Raw genomic sequence first — 25,846 nt, forward strand, 5'->3', positions numbered from 1 at the left:
CAGGCTGCATCATTTTTTTTTTTCTCTCAGTTGAGTTGTAAAATTGTGAGATGCCATTGAAGTGATTTAATCAAATAAAGTAAAAGTAATACTGATGAAACTCGCTTTCATTTTTATTGACTTATAAACATTAAAGTGTAAATGTGTAGACTTTTTCAAGCCCTGTAGACAGAACTGAATACTCTAACTTTAAATATCTGGAAAGGAGATATAAGGTATGTTATACTTGAACCTGAAATGTAAAATGCTCACTGGGTTTTGACGATGGAACGCTGAGTCCTTTGATGATGCCTTATTTTGCTCAGGAGTTGTATTTTTTACTCCTTTCCTGATGTCACTAAATTTTGTATTTGTTTCCTACTGTGACCCCTATTATTTTTAAAATAATTGTTCAGTGACTTGTCCGTTTGCAGTAGTTCAGTGTGGAATGGGCAGATGAAACCCGTGACTCCTCAAAGTCAATCCTGGCACGTCGTTTTGCGTTTATTTGCTCAATTGCCATAGTCTGAGAAGGGATTAAAAGATGAAAATGCCACTGGAATAGTGTCCTTAAGTACTTTTCCAATAATTCTTGATAATTAAGATTTTTTAAACACTAAAAATATATTTAAAATAATTAAACTGGGATACTTTATTGGAAGGAGTGGAGGGTACTGGGATGAGGGCTTTGGAATGGAACCGGTGACCATTCAACTTTAAGTGTGGAGCATGGAAATAAAAGCAGCTGTGCTTGATCATTTACTCAGCACTGCAGGCAGTAATCAAGTTCCTGAAATCAATTATACCATCGAAGAGTGATGGCAGGGAGCAGACGCTTTATCAGCAAACCTGCGTATTTTGTATCAGTTTGTCTCTTTGTATTTTCAGACATAAACCTTTAATGTAGAGTTTGTGTTCAGACAACATTCTCTCCTCCCTCCAGGTGTTGACAACACAATAGGATTTGTGGATTTTCAGCACCTGAAGGAAAAACTGTAACGTGAGTAAATTATATTATTACATTATAAGAAGACGTACACTTAAAAAAATATATCTCTTCACTTCACAGCAACAGAGTATCTGGGCAGACAATTTAGGAGAAAAATATCTAAATTTTATCAAATCATATTTTATATAATATATGGATTATAATATAGCTGGGAATGTTGGTCAGTTTTATAGTGTATAATATAATTATACATTACATTTTATTAATGTGCATCATATTTTATATATTAATGTAGATATTATTAGCTAGCCATAGTACTTCTATTTTACAGCTCTTCATATGAGATCAAGAAAGCTGTATTTTGACTCATGTAGGATTAGAAACGGCAAAATTTTCTGTTCATTTTCTCAGTAAACACTTACATGTTCTGTTTTGAAAGCTGTCAAAGTGAACTTAACATCAAATTGTTTAGATAACATATTTTCCAACATTAATTCAGAATAATATTTTTACTGTCTTTTGTTTAATACTAAATAAATATAAACTTCAGAATGAGATGGAGAAAGGATAGAGGGGAACATGAAAGTTATTGATTGCTATATGAATTTAGCTCTCAGTGAGCATGTCCTCCAGAAATACAAAACTTAATAGAAGTTGGAGCGCAGAATATCTCTATTTTCTCGTCTGTAACCTATTTCAAATTGATAGATAACATGATGCCAAAACTATGAATAGTTCATGTAGTGAGATACACTTGAATTGCATAGTGAATAAGAGCATGGCTGATGGATTTTATTGTATAAAATGTGATACAATTTTGCTCTTATAGGTATTTATTTTGAAGGCCATCACAAAACAGTAAATACTGAAAGACTTGAAACATTATTAAATGCTCATCTCTAGTTGGTAACTATACATTTAACTTAAGCTTGATACAAGTTATATTTCACCTGAGTAACCAAGTATGTGACAAATTGGAATAATCATTCAAGTTTTATAAATTTTTAATACGTTGAGGTCAAAGGCCAACTAATTGAGTATGAGTCTTCTAACCATGGTAGATTCACCACACCCATTTAAAAGCCTTATAAAGTAATAATTTTTGTCATTTACCTGAAGATTTATTAGTAAAATACGTGTGTATGTGTGTACATATTTCTCTCCATAGTAAGCCACTTGAACTGTCTGTATAATTATAGAACTTATTATTGGTGTAAGTTTTATTTCATTTTATTTGATTTCACCATATTGTGCTATTGTTCATGTTTTATGCATTTTGAAGGCCTAATCCATGCTTTGTCTACTGCATTGTACATGAAACGGTTATATTGGGTAATTTGTATATACTTGTTCTTCTGATGCCATATAGTTGCTTGCTAAAATTATATGCTTAATGTTTGCTTGAGCCATTAAGTTTTGGAATGCTATCTTGTTGAAAGTCATTATTATAATAAGTGGATATTATCTTATCATTTCCATCCCTGAATGGAGGATATCATTATGAGAATTTTCCAATGAATGATCTAAAGAAAAAGTTTGATTATTTTTGTTTGAAAGAAATGCAAAGGGATCTGCACTCCCAAGTGATGAATATCACTGATGTATAAAATTGTCTCTTGCTCTTGCTTTATTTGAGATCTTATTTTGGTCTCAAAAGAAAAGCAATTTTCAAAAGTAAAGTAAAAACTATGTATCTACATTAATAGATATGTGTTATGATTAGTAGACCATTGAAAAACCAATGACTTTATTTCTCAATGCCCAGGAATAAAGAAGGCAACAAAGTATATGCTGATGATTTCAATAATCTCTCATTTAAAAGGCTAGGACTTTGGAAACCAGAATCACACATGATTCTTCACATATTATCAAGAGACATTATACATTTATCTTTAGTTCAAAGGTAATTTTAATGCTCTTTGTTTTGAAAATCTTAAAAGTTCACGTGGGTATTTGCATAGTATATTCTATAATATAGTCAGATGTTTAAATTGTTAGATGTCAATTAGCAGTGTCCTCTTAAATATAAAATTCAGGTTTAACTGAACTTATACTTTGAACCTCACCTTCATTAGATGACGTCACAAATGTTTAAGTTGAAAAGCTCTATGCACAGACATGGTGCTTGGGTGGGTTAAAAACTAACTGCAACACCTACTATATGTTTGAATTTTGATTGTAGGTAGAGAAACAACAGCCTCATAGATAAGTAGGAGGCAATACTGGGACAATATCTCTGCAGAATTTCAGTAAGTATTTACACACACACACACTGGCACACACACAAACACAGTTTTATAGATCATCTACAATGGGAAACTCTTGGTTAAACAAAAGCAAATGAGTTTCTTTACATCAAGAATTCTCAGATACTATTACTACAGTAACTTAAACTGTCTGAATCTGAGAGATGTATATATTACGTCAGGTATCCCAAAATGAATTGGCCATAAAAACCATTTTTCATGGAATATCACACTGGAATATCATTCTCTGAAACATTAAAGGAATAATATAAGGATTTTTAAATTGTCATTAAATCTGACTAGCACTTTGAAACTGCATCGTACTTAAACTCTTATTAATATTTATCACTTTTTACCATTTCAGTATTGGCTTCCAGGACATTGTGTTCTCCTTCCATTTGTATTCTTCCATTCACTGGGGAAAACAAATATGATCTTTTTTTTTTCAGGCAAGCCACCAAAAAGCTAATTCATCATGAGGATTCCTCCCCTTATCATGATTCTGCCTTATAGTATGAGGCAAACTTTTTATTTTTCCCTTAAAAGATGGAGGATAATGAACTTTTGTTCAAGTCTGATGTCTAAGATAATACGAGGAGAGGCAGTGTATTGGGGGGTAGAGTTTACTTTGGGATTACAGAGGTCCCACAGAGGACCCACGCTGCTGATGAAACTGCCTCCTGCCACACAAGATTGAAGGTGGGGGAATCTGCGAATCCTTCATGCATATGGTGAAACTACCGTTGCTTGTGATCCCCGACCCTTCTTGTTCCAGAACTAAAACTTTCTGAAAGATTGAGCCACGGAAGACCACAACTAAGGCTGATTGTCACATTCCCAGAAAACCTCATCAAAATTAATCTACATACTCTCTATCTCCTTAATTATGTCAGAATCTACTTAGTTCTTCCTTAATCATCTAAATTCTTGAAGACACAAGACTCTTTACATACAGTGAAATGGCTCATTCTATCACAATACAAACTCTTTTAGTGACCACTGAACACAGAAAATCCCCCGCACTCTCCACGTGTCTCAACGTTTCTTCCACTTGTTCTAACTGAAATCTAGACATTACCTAAGCATACTGCTTCCGCAGCAGGGCTCTTAAGTAGTCTTTCACTCATACCTCCAGCAGCCGTGGTCCTGGAGTTAGGGCAGATTGTCATCCTTCTTTAATACAAACAAATGAACAACAATCTGTTTAAAATGTGTCAGAAGCATACAGGAATGTTTTTTCCTAATGGTTTTAAATACCTACCAAAAATATCATTGATGTCTTATCAACTTGTTCATTACCTTTCTTCCACCAATACTTATATTATTATTCTTAATGTTGTAAATCACTATCTATATAGATAATATTTGCAATGCATTAGAATTTTAGTTCTGTACTTTCCTTACCTCCAGTAATTTTGTCCTACACTTCACCTCAATTACCCATGTCTATCATCATTCTTTCTAGACATTGTTATTACCAGTGTCTGGACCACCTCCAAAATCTTAATTAAAAACATGCCTGTGTCTAGCTCATACTTTCATATTAAAATATAAACTCTTCAAGAACTCCACTGCTCCAAATTCTTTGATTCTACCATGACCTTTACCCACTGAAGCCAATAATTCACTGTTGATCTCCTTCCCTTTGAAGTTACTAACACACACATTAATATGACTGATCTCACTCTAAATATGACCACAAAAGCTTAAGAGAGTCCTCAGAGACAAATACTACATTTCCCTTCAGAGTATTTTTGCTACATTTTTTCTTTGCTAACCACCCTTCTCCTTCTCCATCCCAACCAGTTGCTCTTAGCAGTACTTAGAATTGCATTTGGTCTCAGGTTACAGAAAAATTAAATACATTGGACTGATTTTCTCAATATCCTTACTCTCTTGAAGACAACCCAATTTGATTCTATTGAAACTACTCCTGTCAATGTCACCAATTACCTCTACCTTCAGGTATTCAGTGGCCAATTTTCACTATCTTATCTCAGTTTGTTTTATCTTACCTGACATTCTAAGTCTGCATATAATCACTCTTTCTTGAAGCACTTTGTTCACTCAGCTACTGTGACACATTTGTTTGTATGTGTGTTTCTTCTTCACTGGCCATTCCTTCTGAGTTATTTTTACTGGATAATTCTTCTTTTCTCATCTCTAGTAGTTGGACTACTCCAACTTTCTGTTGAAGAATATTTTCTTTATCCTTCTATAGTCACAACTATATCCCATAACTGTAGTTGCCATATATAAGATGATGACAGACCAGTTTATGATTCCACATTCAGCTTTTCCCCTGAAATACAGACTTCCTTATCCAATTGACTTATTGATGTTTCTACTCAGATCTCACTAGGAACCTTAAATGTAAAATTCCCTAAACCAGATTTTTGGCTACCCAAACCCACTTCTCCTGTGTTATATACCACAATTCAGTAAATATTAAAATCATTCACCAAATTGTTCAAGCCAAAAACTTTGGAGTTGTCTTTTGCCTCTCATATTCATCCTCCATATTTGTCGTTAGAAGATACATTAGTTCTACCTTCACAGGGTGTCTTAAATCTGACCACTACTCATCCCCACTCCCTCCACTGTCATTTTTATCCAGGCTCCATTGTTTCTTGCCTTTATATTAGAATAAAGCCTTTACTTGTGTTCATGCTTCTATTCTTACTCTTTTCATTATTTTCATTATATACTCTTTTAAAAATGTGAGTCAGATTATGTTTATTCCCAGCTTAACTGCCTTCAATGGCTTCTTGTCGGATGACTATATTAACACATGTGAATAGTAAGTACATACCGATAGATGAATCAGACACAGACGTAATTTAGCCAAGTTAAACAAGGTTTGTCTAAATGATTCATGTAGAGGTCAGCAGAGTCAGGATTCACAGTAAAAAGATGAGAATCATAGTATAAGAGATCTGACTGCAAGCTTTAGGGTCGTAGAAATCTTTGCCAAGTTGAAAGTTAAAATATTAATGAATTACTTAGAGTCATAACACGCCTCCTAGGTGTTTAACAATCTTCAATCAAACCTATAGCTTCAGGAAGTTGGAGGAGCCCAACGTATAATGGTTTAGGATACTTATCTCTGTTCCTTCACCTGGGCTAGCGTTATCACTTCAATCTTAGGAACAGAAATGTGTTTGCTAGGGGACAGCATATAATCTTTAGGAGTGAACAAAATTGTCTTTTCTATCTTCAGATTTTTTATCTTGCGGCCTAATCTATCTTTCCTTAACCAAGAACTGAGGAATTAGACTTGGTTGTTCTCCAAACCTGTCTGAAATCATACTCTAAGATTTATCCAGCATTTCCCATCATACAAAACAGAATCTAAATTCTTTCCTAATTCCTATAAAATCCAACTAAATCTAATCCCTTACCACCTCTCCAAACTCATTTGTTACCATCTTCACCTTTTCTTAATATGCGTCTGGTACCCTGGCTTCCAATCTTACCCTCAAACGTACTGTGAAGTCCCTGTTCCAGAGCTTTGTACATTCTGTCCTTTCTGCTATCATGTTCTTCCTCCAGAAATCCACGTGGCTTACCCCTCACTCCATTAAGTTTTGGCTCAATGTCAGTTCCTCAGAGAGACCTTCTCTTACTACCCGATCTGAAAGTCCATCCCATTTCCCTCTGTGTCACACTGCATTCATTTTTCTTCATAGCTCTTAATAGTTTTTGAGGTTTTTTGTGTGTATGTTGTTTTTGTTGAATGAATGAAAAATGATTTATGTGATTGTGTGTATATTTACCTGAAATGTCAAAATACGAAAAACATTCAATAACAAATCTCTATTAAACTTTTAGTTCAACGAAGAAAGCTCATAGGTTTTCTGTTGTTTCACTTCACATTCTAATGAGTACCACAATTAAGAGTTGCTTTAATTAAAAAGCAGTTTAAATGTATGCAAGCAAAGTTGTTTACCCTGCCAGCTTATTCCGACATGTTAGTAATTTTAAATTCATTCATCTAAAATGGAAATCAGCATTACATTTGATGAAATCAAAAGGTTATTGGGCTTGAAAATCTCAAAATAAATGAAAGCATTCCTAAGTACTAAGAGAATAAGGAGTCTTAAGAAGGAAATATATGCTTTTCCTGATATCTGTGTTTCCAATGGAAGTGCGATTCTTCCTCTGTCTCACCTTTGGGGAATCAAAAATGAGAACTCAGCAAGAAAAAGAAAGTGTGATAGCAATATGTTGTTTGCTCTTGAAAATATATTAAATTCTGAAAGAAAACAACATTCAAAATAATTGAAAATGCTCGTTTTCAATTTGTCTTGTTTCTACTAGTGACTTATAGCCGGCAAAGTAAAAACTGAAATTAGTAAATAATATGATATACTTCTCATGTGTGCTTTTTACCTATTAATTACTGAGTCTTTTATATAGGTAGTATCTTTCTGTCTCACACACACGTACACACACACATAGATGTGTGTTTAACAAATATAATGTGTATAAAAAACCACAGTTTTCTAAATTTCAAAAAATTTATGATAAATAAAATTAAAAATAAATTCCATGATCAGAGAGCATAATTTTTGAAAATGTTTGCTTCAAAGAACGAGATTATATTTTGGACTACCTGAAGACCCTACTGTTGATGATCTCAGTGAGTGACTGAATAGTACTGTGCATTTGATGTTATTACAGATCACTGGTGTGCTAAACATTAAATAGGGTTAATTTTTGATTTTTTTTTTGTGGTGTCTTCTCCCTCAGAATAACTGTGCACCTACTGCTGCTTCTCTTCCTAACTGAAACACTGTGATTCTCAGGTGAGACTAATTTTACTATGTCTATGAGGTTGATCTCACTCTTTGCAATTGGTTAAGACCATCCATCCCTATTTCATTAAATAAATACTGCAACTTCAGTTCTAACACTTGACAACTAAAAGCCCTTTTATTAATCTTCTTCATCTTACTGCAATTCCATTAGATTTGTTTTTCTATTCTAATGTAGGTGGTAGCTTTACAAAACAAACATGTACTATAACTTTTGGAAGCTGACAAAATTTATTTTGTTTTCTCTAGTTAAATATATTGTAACATTTATTTCCACATAGAGCATTGTTTCTTTCTTGCTCTAAAAGTGTCAGATTCAAAAAGAGAAAAAAAATGTGACTTAAGCACTAAAGTAAATTTTTTTTAATATACTTTAAAGAATCTGTTAGAACATATTAAATTAGACATAGAAGTACTAGATATGCTATTTAGCCATTTATATTAATACTTTATTTATTAAGATGCCATTATTATCTTATCTAAGATTAGAGAATTTATAAGGAACATATAAGCTATCTGGTAAAAATATTTTAGTAAAAAACTCATAGTAGTATTAGCCATCATCTTATCCCACTATTTGCATGATTTCCTGGTATATTCTTCCCCAGTGCAAATAAAAGAACATGATTGCTTTAGTTTGAAGATGCATGGAGACATTAATGTCACCTCAGGTGTCCTAGGTCCCATAGGCCTGGCTTGTCTCTCAACATTAGCCCAACAATTGGATCAGTGTATCCATGGGTCCTCCCTTCACTTGTGAAGACACAGAAAACCAGTTTTGTTATTGAGCTAAAGAAACTCACAAGAGACTGTTGTAAAACACATTATGCAAATATATTATTTAAATAATGCATTTCTCTTATTCTGTATATTATCTTTGGAGAGATGAATATTAGACTCTCTCATTTTATCCTCTGTGTCTCCTGAGTTCTTTAGTTTTAATCTTGTGGCTGCTCTGTGTTGTATTCTGGTTCATATCTTTAGATAGTTCTTCATTTCATCAAATCCCTATCTTTTAATGCTATTTAGCATGTCTACCACACATTCCAGTAAACCAAACCATTTATTAACCCATTTTCAAATGTATTTTCTCCCTCCCCTTCTCCTGCTAAGTTAAATACTATCTTAAATAGTATATTATATGTGGTATATTAATATAATATTATTTATCTAAATGTTTAATATAGTATTTATTAAATATATATTATACATATATAAATGTATATTGCTAGTTTATTTACTAATTTTTTTTATTTGAAAAATGATGCTGGTTAGTAAATGTCCTTTATGATATTGCATGGATTTGGTATCAAGGGTAAGAAGTCTTTCCTCATTTGGAAGACTGGAATGCTATGTTTCTTGAGTATGTCCTCACATACTTTGATAAGTACTGTATGGTTGCTTGAATTTTCACCAAGTGCACAAATCCAAATTGTCACCACTAAAGAAATAGAATATTAACCAGTATCTTAGACTTCCTTGTACAACTTTCTTAGGTGTCATATTCCCTAATCCTCAAGGATACCATTATTCTGACCTAAAACCACATAGATTAGTTGTGACTGGTTTTTGTTTTGTTTTTTAACTGTATAGGAGTTAACTGTTTGGTATCTGGTATTTTTACTTCAATATTAGGTTTGTAATATTCATACTTGTTGTGTTTAACAGTAGTTTATTTTCATTCCTCATTAAGGATGTTTCATATGATTATGTCACAATTTACCTATTCTTTCATAGATATGTACTTGGATTGTTTCACTCTCTGATTAATATAAATAATGTTCCTATAAATAATCTTGGACATGCCTTTTTGGTGCATATATTTTCTGTTGGGTTTGTATAGGGGAGGGATTGCTGAATCAGAGTCTGCCAGTTTCCCAAGTGGTTGAAACATATATGCATGAGTTTATCTTTGTGCTGTACATTCTGTTTTGTTGATCTTTATGTCTGTTTTTATGTCAATGCTATACTTTTTTGATTAATTTTTTTGTAATATGGTTTGAAATAAGGAAGTGTGATATTAACTCTTCCAATCCATGAACTCAGACTGTCTTTTCACTTATTTGTGTCTACTCCAATTACTGTCATCAGTGTCATAGTTTTCAGTGTACAAATCTTTTAGTTAAATTTATTTCAAAGTATTTTATTCTTATTAGTGCTGTAATATATGGGGTTTCTTAATTTCTTTGTTGGATAGTTTATTGTTAGTTTATAGAAACATAACTGATTTTTGTATATTGATTTTATATATTGCAAGTTACTGAAATAATTTATTAGTTCTAACAGGTTTTTTTTTTTAATTGAGTCTTTAGAGTTTTCTACGTGTAAGATTATGCTATCTACAAAGAGGGCCAGTTTAACTTTTTCCTTTCTGTTTTGGATCCCTTTTATTTCCTTTTCTTGCCTGATTGGTCTGGCTAGGGCTTCCAATAATATGTTGAATAGAAGTGGGGAGAGTAGGCATCCTTGTCTTTTTCCTGATCTTAAAGGAAAAGTTTTCAGCTTTTTAGCTTTGAGTATGATATTAGCTGTGAGTTTATCATATATGGTCTTTATTATGTTGAGATACATTCCTTCACTTCCTAATTCGTTGAGAGTTTTTGTCATGAATTAATGCTGAATTTTTTCAAATATTTTTTCTGCATCTATTAAGATTATGGTTTTTATCCTTCATTCTGTTAAGGAGGTGTATTTTTGTATCACATTTATTGATTTGTGTATGTTGAACCATCCTTGCATTCCAGGGGAAAAATCCTCCTTTTTCATGGTATATAATCCATTTGATATACTGTTTGAAATCATTTTTCTAGTACTTTATTGGGGAGTTTTACATCAATATTTATAAGAGATATTGGCTTGTAATTTTCTTTTCTTGTAGTATCTTTGTCTAGCATTGCTATCAGGGTAATACCAGCTTCATGGAATGCATTTAGAAGTGTTCCCTCCTCATTCATTTTTTTGGGGAAGAATTTAAAGAGGACTGGCCTCTTTAAATGCTTGGTACAATTCACCAGTAAAACACTTCAGCCTTGGGATTTTCTTTGTTGTGTTTTTGATAATCAATTTAACTTTCTTACTAATCACTGATCTATTCAGATTTTCTATTTCTTCATAATTCAGCATACCTTTTTTCTGTAAATTTTCCATTTCACCTAGATCACCCAACTTGTTTGCATTCTATTTATTTTTAAAAATGTAGACTCTTTGACATTATCCAAGTAACTAATGTAAGAAAATCTAACAAATAACTGTCTTCAAGATGTTTAGTGTATTTACAAATCCATGTTTATATCATCATTTTATTACCTATTGTTTCTTAAGATGGAAATACTTTTCAACTGAACCGGTGGAAACCACTCTCTTTTGCATAATCAGGGATGCAGAACCTTTTTCATAGGTTGAGGTCACTCTCAATTTAGCATATATATGGCACTTGTTAAACAATGGGTTTTGATAGATAATTGAGGAAGGAATGGAAAAAAAATGGAAGAAACTTAAATCAGGCACATCTAAAAGGAATTATGGAAACAAAAGCATGATTCTTATTAAAATCTGACCATTTTTACCATTAAAGTTATCTTCCCATTTGGGATTCCACAGAGCTCACAGCATTTTAACAATGGAAGAAAATCTAATATCCATTTGCTTCTCTTGAGTCCATATTACTAGTTTAAATTGAAATCCCTGTTGTTTGGGCATTCTTGCATGTTTTTTCTTTCTGTTTTGTGCTCAGTGTATTGTTTTGACATATCAATAAAATGTTCAACTTAAACACTGACAGTTCAGGCACTGGTCTCTAAGAGTTACTCATCCTCCTGCAACCACTACCATGGGGTTGAGATGAGGGGTGTACTTACTTGGAGATCTTAGAAAGCAGGTCAATCAATTTTATCAACAGTCTCCCTTTATTAATCCTGACTTCATTAAAATAAATGTGAAAAAGTATCTCTCTATATCAAAATCTTACAAATGCTCCCTAAGTAGATGATGTTTAAAGACATAAAACATTCAATAAAACTGACTTGGAAAGAGATGCAATGGAAAGTTGAGTTTATCAAACTCTTTAAATTACCATCACTGCTAGGACTATTTTCCCTTTAATTTCACACACTAAAATTTTATATAGACACGTTTAGCTAGTTATATTCCAGATCTGTTCTGTGCAATAACATAGACACTAGTCAAATGTGACTATTTAAACTTAAATTAATTAAAATGAAATTAAATTTGAAATTTAGCTCCTTCGTCCAAACAGTCATATTTTAAGTGCTAAATTGCTGCACTTGGCTTGTGGCTATTGTTATACACAATGCAAATATAGAACATTTCTGTCATCTCACGAATTTCTATTCGTCAGTATTCCTCTAGACCTTAGTAGCTAATTAGATAAATTTTCTTTTTATTCACAATATCTCAGTAAGGCTCTTCTCCAAGATCCCTCTGGTCACATAGGCTCCTCAGTTCCCAGGTTGGCTGAGCCTCCTCTAAAAGTTCATTTCTGTGCTTTTATACCCTCTTAGGCTCTCTTTCCTCAAACAACTCAGGGGCTTTGGCTTTAATCATCTTCACTGCCTACATCTTTACCACTTTCTAGGCAGGGCATTGTTGTAACTATGGATTCACAGTGGGGGACGGGGTAAGACTCTGCTATTCTGTGCCTCTGAGGAGAAGTATTAAACTGAATAGGATGTATGTGTCAACATTAAAAAGATACTGTTCATATACATTTCTTTGTCATTGTCCCTCACTGTACTCCTACTGTACATGAACTTTCTTTCAGACTGCTCATGATAGAGGTGTAAAAGCTTTAATTCTGGAGGTACAGCTCTGTTTCAGTGATAAAAATAAGCCTTAATGTTTTTTTCCTTTTCTTTATCTGTTTTTATGTGGGCAGCAGATAAATTCCAGAATTCCTGTGAGATATTCTAATGGAATAGCAGGTTGTGCTGCCAGCAGTGTCAGTATTTCAAGATAAAAACATAATGCCATGAATCTTTGTATCAAATGTTGTGTTGCAAATGAAACACTATCTACTCCATGTAAAATCGGCTTCTCAGTCCTATCTTTGAGCCGTCTTTCTTTGATTCCAGGGCCAGCGAATGGCTTAGGTAACCCACTTCTTTCCCCCTTGAGCCCATATGAACAAATTATTTCAGCATTGTTTTGTGAAAGGGATATTGAGTCACTGGTTGTGAAGAGGAAAAATACAATTAAACCTTTGATAAAGTTTTTGTCACTCTGACTCATGGAAGAAATCCTTTTGTCTGACTTGTCTTAAATTGACAAGAATGAGCTCAGAATTGGTGATTTTAAAGGTCAAGAGTAATATGAGGACATAGGGACCTGAATGCTTTCAGGTCACTAAAGGAGTTACAAAAGACTTCAAATTCATTATATATTATGAAGCCATACCTATCGACTCTGGAACTTGATTGTAATTAGGATTTATGTACATTATCACAGACATGCTAACATCCTAGGATAATGCTAATGCAGTATCTTTGGAGAAATATACCACCACAGAGTCTGCCTGATTCAGTGTATTACTTTGTGATTTGGATTTATTTTAACACCTTTGACTGAATAAAATAAAAATGAAAATAAAAGTCCCTGCCTACAAAGTTAAGATAGCTTGCAAATGAAAAAAGTCATACTTTGCTCCCCTAACCTTTCTTTGTGACTCAGAATCTTTTTTCCCCAAAACAGACTTTGACTTACAGATAAGGTTTATGACTTAACAATTGTTAGACCTCAAAAAAAAAAAAATAACCTTTACAAAAGAGTGACAACCAAAGTAAAACCTTTCACTGAAGCAATACAAAGATAAGGGGAAAAAAGTGTCCAGGTCTGGGGGTGTGGGAGATTGGGAGAAAGGTTCAGAAAGGCTTTTGGTCCCTCCAGTCTAAAGGCCATTGTGAAGTTAAACAGTCAGGAGATAAATGTTAAATCTCACAAAACAAAAATGTTCCAGGACAGCTCAGTTGACCAGTATGGGAATGAAAATATGAGAGTAGATGAAGTACACCCAGCAGTAGGTAACAAAATAAAAAGAGAGACCACCAGAGTGAGGAATTGGAGATAATCAGTTATACCATAGCAAAATCAGTTGTTGTTATGCCAAGGCTGCAACACCCACGTGTTTCTCTGTGAATGCTGTCGAGCTTTTGGGGCTTTAGAGATCACATTGAGGCATCCAGGTCCAATTTTGTATTTCTATAGGTCTTAACCACTTCTGGATCCTTGTCAGAGTCTGATGAAATAGTGTACCCCCTTCCTGAGAAATGAAGTAGGCTCACGTACACACATAAACTCCTAATCCCTGTTCTGTATTAATAACTTCTGCAGCATCTGTGGTTTGTCTTCCAGTCTTTGCTTTTCTAATTCCAGTGAGCAACATTTCATTAGTATATGTAGCAGCCCTTTCTCTTGACAGACATCTATTTGTAGTAAATAATTTATTACTGTGAGGATGAATAAGCCTACATGTAAACTTAACTGATAGCTCTAGGTTTGCTGTCTTGAACAACACAGAACAAATCTCTTCTACCTGGTGGTCCTTTCCTATTACAAAATAAAATTTGTGCTCCATGTACTGGCTTCTCTGGACTAAATTCCTCATATCTTTCAGCTAGTTAAAAAGACACTTTCTAGAAAAGGAAGATTCGGATTGTTAAAATGACATTCAGCACCTTTCAAATCCTCTATCAGATTAATAATTCTTATCTAGCTTGCAATGTTATTGCCAACCCTATCAATGCTACTTCATGCAAACTGGTCTCTGCATATGCTGTGGACTTTCTCACCTTTAGACTTCTGTGCTTACTCCTGACTAGAATTAACATTCACTTCCTGCCTCTGCAAATCCAACCCATTCTTTATAATACTGGTAACATATTTAGTGCTATATATGTGAAATATTTCAAGTTGTACATGTGTTACATTATTTAGCCTTACAATAAAATCTGTAATAATTATTATTGCCAATTTTACAGACAGGGAGTGTGATGAATATGATGTTGAAAGCACACAAAGTGGTCACCCCACAGTTTCACTTTTAACTACCTCGTTGGCCTCAAAACCTCATTCATATACTACATCATAAAATAAATGTTTTATAGTAATCTGGTATCTCTTTGGGGGCAATGACCATGGTCAGAAGATCTCTAGCTAAGCTAGATCTGTGGAATACCATGGGAAAATTCATCTACAGTTTTATTATATTAAAAGAGAGATTCATAGATTGAATATAGAAAAGACAGCCAAGATTTTAGAACTTGGGGTTTTCTAATCATGTGTTTGAAATAGGAGAACTAGTACACAGAGGACTGAGAAATGAGCACCATTCACATGTACAAGGATTAGCAGAATAAAACAAACGGGATACAGAAGGGCTTCTCAGAACAAAAGCATGCATACAAAACCAGCTGCATTTTCATTTATGGGTCAGTATGCTCAAAAAGGAGCAAATAAAAATGTCATGTGGTACAGGATAATAAAACTAAATTACCTACTTTATATTGTTACCTGGCATGTATTAGTAGGTTGGGTATTTATTAAGAGCACACCTCAGAAATTATGATTGAATTTACATGACCACACTCAGAATCAGTATGGAAGTGGACTTTAGAAGGGCACAGATACCCAGTGGCATGATTTATTGGTAAACATTAAGGTAATAATCTACCTCAACCCATTCTCTGAACCCAATGATTAAAGTTCCTTCCATGTGCAAAGTATATTCACACTCTCCCAAGACCCCAAAACATCTCATTTCCTCATGATGTTCAAGGAAATAGGTTTTTGCTCTAAATTTAGTGCCATGAGAAAGTAGGGATTCAACTTTAAGACTGAGTATCTTAATGTTGTCTAGGATGGAAGGATAGAGTGAAAGAAAAGGAGAGAAGACCAGAGAGGAAAGAGAAAATCAGGCTCTGACATCCAGGGACGGACTGGATACTAACATCCAGGCCAAGGTGTTGTTAGGAGCTGGCCTGATGCTGTCAGCCAGGTTATGACATTCTTTTCATGAAAGTAACAATCTCTCAGAACACCAACACAAGATAAGGCCACTTAGAAGCCTAATGAAAGGAGACCAAAAAAATTATCATCACATAGTTTTGTCTCAGCACAGACAAAAGGAAGATCTTTATTGAAAGTACAAAAGATAGTAAATATTCCCTCTCCTGGCTAAAATTAGCATTCACTAATTACTTACCAATGACAGGTGTAGCCTCAATCTAGTATTTCTGCTTTCTGAATAATATTTAGATATCTAGTCTTAAAATTGCTTCTACTTCCTAAGAGAATCAGGTTCAGAGCAAAACCCCGTGTTCTGGAATTCTCCCCCAAATCACAGAACACAAGCCTGAATCCTAAGTAAGTCCTTTCTAACATCCTTTTACTGAGATGCCCCATGGTTCCCCATAGTGTGTATTCTCCCACAGCCCAGATTGTTCCATTAAAAGTGTATCCTGATGGTCTTTGGCTGCAAAACGTTGGCAGAATCATGTCTGAATTCCATGATCTGCTCGTCTTCAAGTCCAGGTGAAGATTAGGCTTCTCAGCTATTCTTGATCTCCAGATTGCAAAACCAAAGACAAACAAGCAAGCAACACTCACTCTATAATGTTTAGGCAAAGGCAGGATAACCATAGTGGCTGCTCCCATTCGTTCAAAACAGGGAGGTACGGGAGACCTCAGTATACGCTTGTTGGTAGTGATTGTGAAATCTAGCCCAACAGGCTGTCAGAGCTTCCTGTTCTAGGGGCAGAGAATGTTCCTTGATTAGTATCCAGCTCTGCTCTCTGGGACTGGTTCCCAGTCTGTTATTCTCTCCTGTAACTGGACCCACCTTCTGAGCACTCAGCCTTGCTCTTTGAGATGTATTTCCTTTTTCTTGAGAAATGGGTGTTCTTGAAGTGGAATAGAGTTTTTAGTCTAATCTCTGTAAAAAGTTGATGGTTCAGAGCTTTTTTACGTTTTAACTTGTTTGTGATCCGTTTTGTCCAAGCTCATACAACTTTCTTTAAAAATTCCTCAGTTTTTAATGAGTCTAATCACGGCTTATAAAAAATGCTCCAAAAATCATATCCATAATTTTCTTTGGGCTTGTTACACTCTGTGGAATAATATTCAAAAAATTCCTAGAAGTTGTTTTCTTCTCTTGCTTAAAGCTCATGTATTCAGACATTAGCTTCAAATTTCTAAGATCTTAAAGTATTTTACATCAGTGCTCTTGAATGATCCTTACCATGAAGCCATTTCCTTGAGACTCTTTTGTTTTTGTCAGGTGGGACGTGTTTGAGGAAGAGTTTTATTTTTTGACACAACAATTCTTAGATGCTCTACATTTTCTCTGACTTCCACTTCAAAACTAAATAGTACTTTCTTCCCTTTGTCTCTCTTTTCTTGTACTTCCAACCTTCTCTTCCTATGCAGCTAAAAGAAGCCAGCTGACTCTGTATGTATTCTCCTGTTACTTTACAACTACAAAAACTGGTTTATCATCCTTCTAGGCTCCAGTGGTAATTTCCTTACTGCCTTTTCAACTTTCACCGACAGTTTTTTCACCATTGCCTCCACCTTCCACCCAATGACCATCACAAAGTCAATGCCACATGTTTAATGTTTTTGAAGGACTGCATCCCAGATTTCAGCTCCAATTTCTGTTTCAGATAGATACTTAAGCTTGAAACAGCAACCACTTTTTTGCTTGCTGTTCTACAATCTGGGCTGAACTCAGTTGGACAGTTTATCTGATTTAAATCTAGGATCACTTCCCACAGGTTCAGCGACTCTCCTAGGACTGAGTGATCCATGACCAGAGCCACGTGACTGGAGGTTAACTGTGGCTGTAGGTCAGGGTACTTTAGTTCTCCTCCACATGGTCTCTTTTGAAGAAGAGTACAGGTGTTTTATATAGTGGTGGCAATGCTTCCAGAGAACAATCACCAGTGCAGAGGAGCTTATTAAGCCTCAGGTTCTATCATTTTCCTGATGCCTCTTGACCAAAGCAAATCACAGGGCCAAACCCATGTAGGTAACAGATACTAAGAGACATGATACGTTAGTGGACACTGATGCCATGGTCTACCAATTTTTATCTATAGATATTTGGACAATGGGTAATAATATTTTTCTGAATTGCATATCTTATCTACAATGATATTATATTAGCTCTATATTAAAAATATATTAAGTAGTACTAAAAAATGAGTTGTCTTTACTGGGCAACCATGATGAAAGCAATACTTCATACTTTAAAACACTTAAGTTTTATACTTTACAATATATATTGTTAAAATTACAATTTGATAGCTTATCGAAACAATAAAAGCAAATTTGTAATATTGTGCTGATAATATTTAATAATGTTCTTATTTTTTTTTTGCTGTCTTCACCTATCTGCTGTAGCAGTGTGCTAACATATCACAAGAATGTCTATAAATAGAAAATACATTTTAATTTTAGTTTTGATAAAATAGTATGGTCATAAAGAGCCAGCACAGACATTTAGGAGAATTCACGCTTGATCATTTATTCAGTACTTATCTGATACTTAGTTGATATGCTTCAAAATAAAATTCAAACTGTCATTCAAATTTACTTTATTTTCTGGCTTTCAAGAACATGGTTTCCCCATTAAACATTCTCCAAGAAATCTACCATGCATAACAATTTTAAAAGATCATATTGCCTATGCACTATAACTGTCTAACATTTTTACAACAACTCAGTTGGCTTAAACTAGAAAGATGTCATTTTTTAATAGAATAACAAATAACACAGAATCTTTATGCCTTCAGGTGCTTAGAAGAAGAGTAGCTAGCATAAAATCTATGTACTCTTCTGTACCTTTTCATAATGCAAATGTTTCTCACCATATAAAAATCTGGTACATTACCAAATCTGTTTCGTTAGCATGGCAAATAAAATATTTTAATGATCCTCTCTTGCTCCTCCATTTATTATGTAGATAATTTTGAGGTCACATAGACTTTATTTTGTTTATTTCACCATTCCTGTTGACATTAATAAAGTCACTTTTTGTTTAAACTAACTGCCTCCATCTCTTCCTACAAGCTCTTTTTCAGACAAAGTGAGCATAGACAATAGTTTGAAGAGATTAAGCATGTAAGCCTAGGAATTAAAAAAGAATGAAACAGATCACATTTTTTGATGCTTGATACCTAGGCTCGCTTATCAATTATAATTACGAATCCTCTACAGTTTTATTTGGTTTACTTATTGCTAACAGAGAGAGCCAGCCAGTAGGTAGGAAATCAAAAGACAGGGGAGAAAAGAAGAAGATACAACAGAATTTGTGATTTATCCTTTTTCTTATTGTGTACACACAATCACTGGTGAGGAAATGTGTCATTGTCTGGTGCATGGATATAAGGGAAATGTGTTTCTGTATTCCTTTTTTACTTATTTTTAAATATGTGAACATATACAGACAGATAGTTTCAGAAAAGGAGAAAAAAAATGGGCAGAATATAAATACAGTGTACTAAGTATCTTTTTTGAGCTAATGAAGAACATGTGGACATACAGTCAGTCCTAGGGTCTGAAATTGTGTGTGGAAGTTTTACTGACTATCATATGTAGAGACTTCTTTTGTCGCGTCGTTTGTTAAGAAAACAATAGGGCCTAAGGGAGAATAATGGTGGTTGCCAATAAAAAAGGATACAGCTTACACAAAGAATAGCGTCCACGTAAAACATAGGGTCTCACTATTTGAGACATTATACCGAATATGCTGTGGTGAAATGGTAAAACTCTGAACTCTGGCCACCTGTCAGGAATGGGGATTGTATTACATAGAATGTATCATAGATTATGTTATTAATAGTAATTTATTTTCAGTATGATCACATTCAGGGACTTACGTACCTGAAAGAAAAAAAAAAAAAGAAGCAGGAAGAGAACTACTCTTCCGAACACTGCAACACACAAGACAGCACAGAGATGGAAGCAAGTGCTCATATTTAGTAAGAGAAGGAGATTGAGAGAGGGAGCAGGTAGAATGTCCTACAGCCACAGGCACACAGCAAGGACACAGAATCTCTCCTTCACGCTTCCTTAGGTCTTGCATCAACTTTGAGGAAGTGTATATGAAGTCAGATGAACACATACAATACCACCAAGGGATTCTAGTTCAAGATGGTGGAAAGAGCACAGCTGTTTGCCTTCCCCTCATCTTTGCCCTTTATCTCAGCTTTAAAAAAAATGCCAGTTAAAAAGCTACCAAAATGAAGGAGGAGAAGAAAAATGAGGATGAGAAGAAGGAGGAGAAGGAGAAGGAGGTCACTGCTCATTGCAAGGCTGATAAGACAGTAAGAAAAAGGAGCATTTTCACAGGTTTCTGAAAGACCCTATTGACAAGAAAAATTAATCAATAGTCAATATAAGAAAGAAATGGAAAATTTTATTGAAGCCAAACTGAGAGTTATAACCTGGGAGATAATGTCTCAGGAGCTCTGAGAACTGTTCCAAAGAGATAAAGGGTGGAGGTCAGTATGTATGTGATTTTGGTGAATATGGGGTACATGCAATCAATTAACCATCTTGGTGGAAGGTTACTGCTATTTTCAAGGAACAGGTACCTGAGTTAATAGTTCCATTGTTTTTCTAAGTATGGGAAGATGCAAGAAACTAGTTCACAAAATATCCTGGAAATCTCTAACTATCTGAGGGCCAGTTCTGTCAGTTTTCCCCGGGCATAAAGTGCCTTATCCTGACCTTTGGCTTGAATTCCTTTCCAGGTGTACTGTAGGTCAGTGACTACGGTGACTAATAACTTGATCTTGTAGAACTAGATGGTGGGTAACGTTTTTTTTTTTTTTATTTTATAATCCTTTCCCTTTGTGTCTCAATTTTGACCAAGGTTTGGGAGGCATTTCCTGACCAGTTTGTCCCATGGTGCTAGGAATGCTCATTCTCAGGTCAGGCAAAGATTTTTTTTGATAGGCCACTCAATGTACTATTACTGGACTAGGCCCTGTTAACAGTAGCCAAAACCCTCTGGACCAATTGTCTTACTAGTCTGTTATGGTCCAAGAAATCGTTCACTCTTGTTTCTTCTTCCCTTATCTAGAGTTAATACTACTGCAATCACTGATCTTATAGAATTATATATTTGATTAATTATTTCAAGTCACCTAATCATTAATTTTATCTGAGGGTCAGTCACACATATGGTATACAGGAAATGATAATCTTATAAAATAGGCAGAATATAAGTAATATAGCTAGTAACATTAATAAGGTCATAAGTAAGTGTTTAAGCTAAGGACATCCATTAGATGCAGCCCAGTATCTCACCAGGTCATCCGACCAGTCATCTTTAAGAGAAATGACTTATTGACAGTGTACTTCAAGTTCACTAAAGACGTCTGCATGTACAGGGCAAGTGGTGGGTCGTCATGACCCCTTACGGGAATGAGAAAGGAATGTTATCTTCTAAGGAGTTACATGACTGGCACCTGAAGAAGAAAAATTGATTTCTTTATGGTTGAGAAGGGATTTCTGCCATTGGGGAGGTCTGGTTAATGCACAGTGCACCCTAGAGGGGAGGGAGAAGGCCAAAATAGGCAGAGAAAACTTTTCTGTTTACATTTTTCTTGTCTTGCCTTAAAATAAGAATATTTATTTCATTACCTTGAAGCAGATGGGATAATATCAATAAACTCGAGCAAATAAAACTCATTAAAATAAAAAAAAAAAAACCTAAAGGGAAATAGCTACAGCAGAGATGAAAACTAGTGCACTAGACAGATCCCAGGATCAAATTCAGGCTTGGAGGAGGCAGGTAAGAGAGCAGGAGAGGACCTTGTGGCAGAAGTCGTAGGTGGAATTTGTCAGACTACCTGAAGAACTGCTGGGTTAGCCAAAACCTTCCCTTCTCTATGAATGCAGGGCTGCTGGTTGCAACGTTTCCCTTCTGCTGGAGTTCAAAGAAATAATAAGTGAGAGTGGGAGATCTGGCTGGAGAGGGCACATAGTAGGGGTTGTGGACTGGGGTGAGAGATAGGGCAGGTTCTAACATGACTATCTAGCACCACAGAGAGTACAGGAGTGAATAAACTGAACATCTATCCACGGAAGAAGGGAAAAAGAAATGTTATTTCTGGCTAAGACTAAGTAATTAGGAAATTGTCATTTTCTTTATCTTTACTTTAGGATTCCTGGTCTCAGCTAAAGGAAGATTGGCTCTATTTTTAAAGTAATTCTTCTTGCTTTTGGCAAGCAGAACTGTCTGGTTTACACAGTGGTCCCTGGATAACTTCTTGACAGAGAGGCATGGTTATTGGGTCTGGAACTGTCTAATTATTTATTCTTCCAAGGGCAATGATAAGATAAAGATAATAAAATAAAGTGGATAAAAGAGTCATGAATTGAAATAAATTTTCTGGATTATAAATTGAGCTTCTTTACTTTAAATAATCTATTTCATATTTGTTAATCCTCCTGTTTAATTCTGTCTAGATGGGAAATCGTGTGTATGGGTGAGTGAGTTAAGCTAAAGGGCAGGCAGGAGACTCTGAACAGGAAGGTTTTGGAAGTTTTAACAGCTTGTTTATAACACTGAGAATTCTTAGAACAGAGGATACGTGATTTGTAAAGGCTAACTAACGTCAGTGATTCTTCTCTCTTATACTTGTTCCCCTTCATCAGTATGGCTGTTCACAAACTGAATAAACAAGAATATACATTTATAATACTGTCTAGAACCTGTTACTGTAATGGCATAAACATTGCTAATCAGATGAAATTGTATGACCTAAAAACATAAGGAAAGTAACACACTTTGCAAGATTATGTTATGACTTTGCCATCCATTTATTTATAGTTACCTTTAACATTATTACTTAAATTAATTAATACATTACAAAACTGACCCTTTTAAAGTATACAGTTCTATGTTTTTAGTATACTCACAGAGTATACCATTAGCAAAATCTGTTTAGAATGTTTTTATTATCTCAAAAAGAAACCCCATAACTAATAGCAGTCAGTCCCCATTCCAACTCACTCCCTACCCCTACATTTAGTTTTTGTCTCTGTAGATTTGTTTATTCTGCATTTATCATATAAATGGAATCAAATAACAATTCATCTTTTGGGGCTGGCTATTTTTATTTAGCATAATGTTTTTAAGGTTCATCCACATTGTAGCCTGTATCAGAACTTTATTCCTTTTTATTGCCAAATAGTATACCACAGTTTCTTTATCCATTCATCAATTGATACATTTGGGTTGTTTTCACTTTTTGACCATTGTGAATAATGCTGCTATAAGCATTAGTGTACCAATGTTTGTGTAGACATGTGTTTTCAATTTTCTTGGGTATATATGTAAGAGTGGAATTTCTGGGTCATATGGTAATTATGTTTAACATCTTGAGGACTGTCAGCTTGATGGACTGCAAAGTGACTTACCATTTCTCATTCAGATTTCTCCTCATCTTTACTAACACTGTTACCTGTTTTTTTCGATTATTAACCATCCTAATAGTCAATGGTGTTGACCATCTTTTCATGTGCTTATTGGCTAGTTGCATATTTTTGGAGAAAATGTCCTTTTCAATCCTTTGCCCATGTTTTAATTGGATTATTTGTCTTTACACTATTGAATTATAAGAGTTATTTATATATTCTAGATAACAGTCCCTTATTAGATACATGATTTGCAAATATTTTCTCCCACTCTGTGGGTTGTATTTTTACTTTCTTGATATGTATCATGAAGGTTTTAAATTTTTGTGTAGTATAATTTATCTATTTTTTATTATGTGTCTTATACTTTTGATGTCCTTAATTTTAAGTTACTGTTGTGTACCAGCTATTGTACTGGCAGGCATTGCAATTAAGATGACTCAGAATAGTACTTGGCCTCAAGTATTTCACAGCCTAGTGAAGGTGATGTTTAAGGAAACTGATGATATATGGTATTTGTGTACATTATGTGAACTCTAACAGAGAGCAAATGAAAAAGTAATAGGAAAGGAAAAGACATTGTTTTCCTTAATTTATTATTTATTATTCTCTTTTTTTACTAACTTGAAATTTCAAAAATATATCCTAAGTCTTCATTTACTTATTTCCTCAACAAATATTTATTGAGTGCTACAGTGTGATAGGTGTTATTATATTATGCTTGATGGTCTATCAGTGAATACAGCAGAAGATGTTCCTTTTCTTTATGAAATTGCATTTTAGTGGAGAGAGACAAGAAAACAAATCAACAAAAACATTAAAAACTAAGTAAATTGTATACTACTTTAGGAAGTGCTTTGGGAAAAAAAGAGAGAGAGAGAGGTGAAAGGAATTAGGAGTTCCTGTGAGTAATGGGAAGGAAGATGGCAGCTCCAGTATGGAAAGGATTGATGTCATCAGTATCTTTGAGAAGGAGGAGTTTAAGCAGAGACTTGAACGAGATCGAAGAGTTGGGCAAAAGGATATCTGAGGGAGACACAGGAGGAAAATCTGAAGCAAAGTCCTTAAGATGGGACCATTTTTGGAGTTTTTGAGAAACAGAAGGGAAAAAAAGGAGAATGGAACAAACTAAGTAAGGAGAAATAGAATAGGAGAGACAGTCATAATTAATAGTGACAAACCATAAAGGGCCTTGTAGGTCATTGAAAGAGGTAGTTTTTTTCTTTGAGTGATGTGCATAGTTACTGCGGGCTTTTGAATAGAGGAATAACATGAACTGACTTATGTTTTGACAGGACCACTTTTACTGATGTGTTGATAATGCATAGGAGGTAAAGAGGATGGCAGGTCAGATAAGAGCATGATGAGAAGTGTGGAAACATGTTAGAAGAAATCTATAAAAGAGAAGAAATTGACCAATCAGGTAAATGATTCAATGCTGAGAAGTTAGGAAGACTCAAAATTGATCATTGGTTTTAGCAAACTAGAGATCATTAAGGACACTGTCGAGAGCAATTTATATGGAATGGTAGGAAAGAAAGCCTGATTAGAGTGGGTTTCAGAGGGAATGGAAGAAGAGAAACTGGAAAACTGTAAGTACAGAAAACTCTCAGTAAGTTGTGCTATAAAGGAGAGCATGAAATGGAACAATAAGTGGAAGCATAAATGAGGACAAAAGAAAGTTTATTTATGACTTGCAAAAAGTAAGCATTTATGGAAGTTTATATATTGACATGTAAGGGTTACAAATAAGACTAGAAATTTAATTTTTTTACAGAAAATGCTGAGAGCCTTAGTGAATATTTAATTTTCATTCGTTTTATTCCATCCGGCGTCCTTTTTCCCTGTTTTTAATGATACCAATCTTTCATTGTGATATTTTCCTCTTCTGATGTTTAACTTACTAATTAAGTGGTGAAAATATTCTTTTTCCTTCTTAAGAAAGAACACTGATTTTTTTTTTCCTGAAAAACGCTCTCTGGATTTTAATTCAGAATATCATGTCCCAGCTGAGTTTTAAAGAAAGAAAGAAGTTCTAAATGAAATTCTAAGAATCGGTAGTCAGGCAATTGAAATCAATTTTTCAAAACACATAAAAGGGAAGCCATCAATGTATTTTGCAACTCTTGCACACTCCAGACTGATATTGATTTCTTTATTGATTTTCTTAATATTTTCTGGGGAATATTATGTGTGCATACTAAGGTATTGGCATTTTAATACCTTTCTTTGGGGAAAATGCATGAAAGTTTTTGTTAAAAAGAAATGCTAAATAATTGCACAACTTCAATATAAACAGATAAATGAAAAGTTGGCTGCTTTTGTTTATTGCATCTGACATGTCTCCTGAGGTTTAGTTTCCCAATGTCATTTTAAAAAGGCAAATGCCTCTAGATTATTTCGCTTTTTACAAG

General features: G+C 34.5%; 1 long non-coding RNA gene across 1 annotated transcript; it reads left to right on the plus strand.

Annotated features, from left to right (window-relative positions):
- Positions 1-879: 879 nt before the first annotated feature.
- LOC116662635 lies at positions 880-8,109 on the plus strand. Its single transcript, XR_004318614.1, has 3 exons — positions 880-979; positions 3,111-3,177; positions 7,927-8,109. It is a non-coding gene; the product is annotated as an uncharacterized LOC116662635 (long non-coding RNA).
- Positions 8,110-25,846: the final 17,737 nt, after the last annotated feature.

The sequence above is a fragment of the Camelus ferus genome, chromosome 3 (assembly GCF_009834535.1).
Source record: "Camelus ferus isolate YT-003-E chromosome 3, BCGSAC_Cfer_1.0, whole genome shotgun sequence".
Classification (NCBI taxonomy): domain Eukaryota; kingdom Metazoa; phylum Chordata; class Mammalia; order Artiodactyla; family Camelidae; genus Camelus; species Camelus ferus.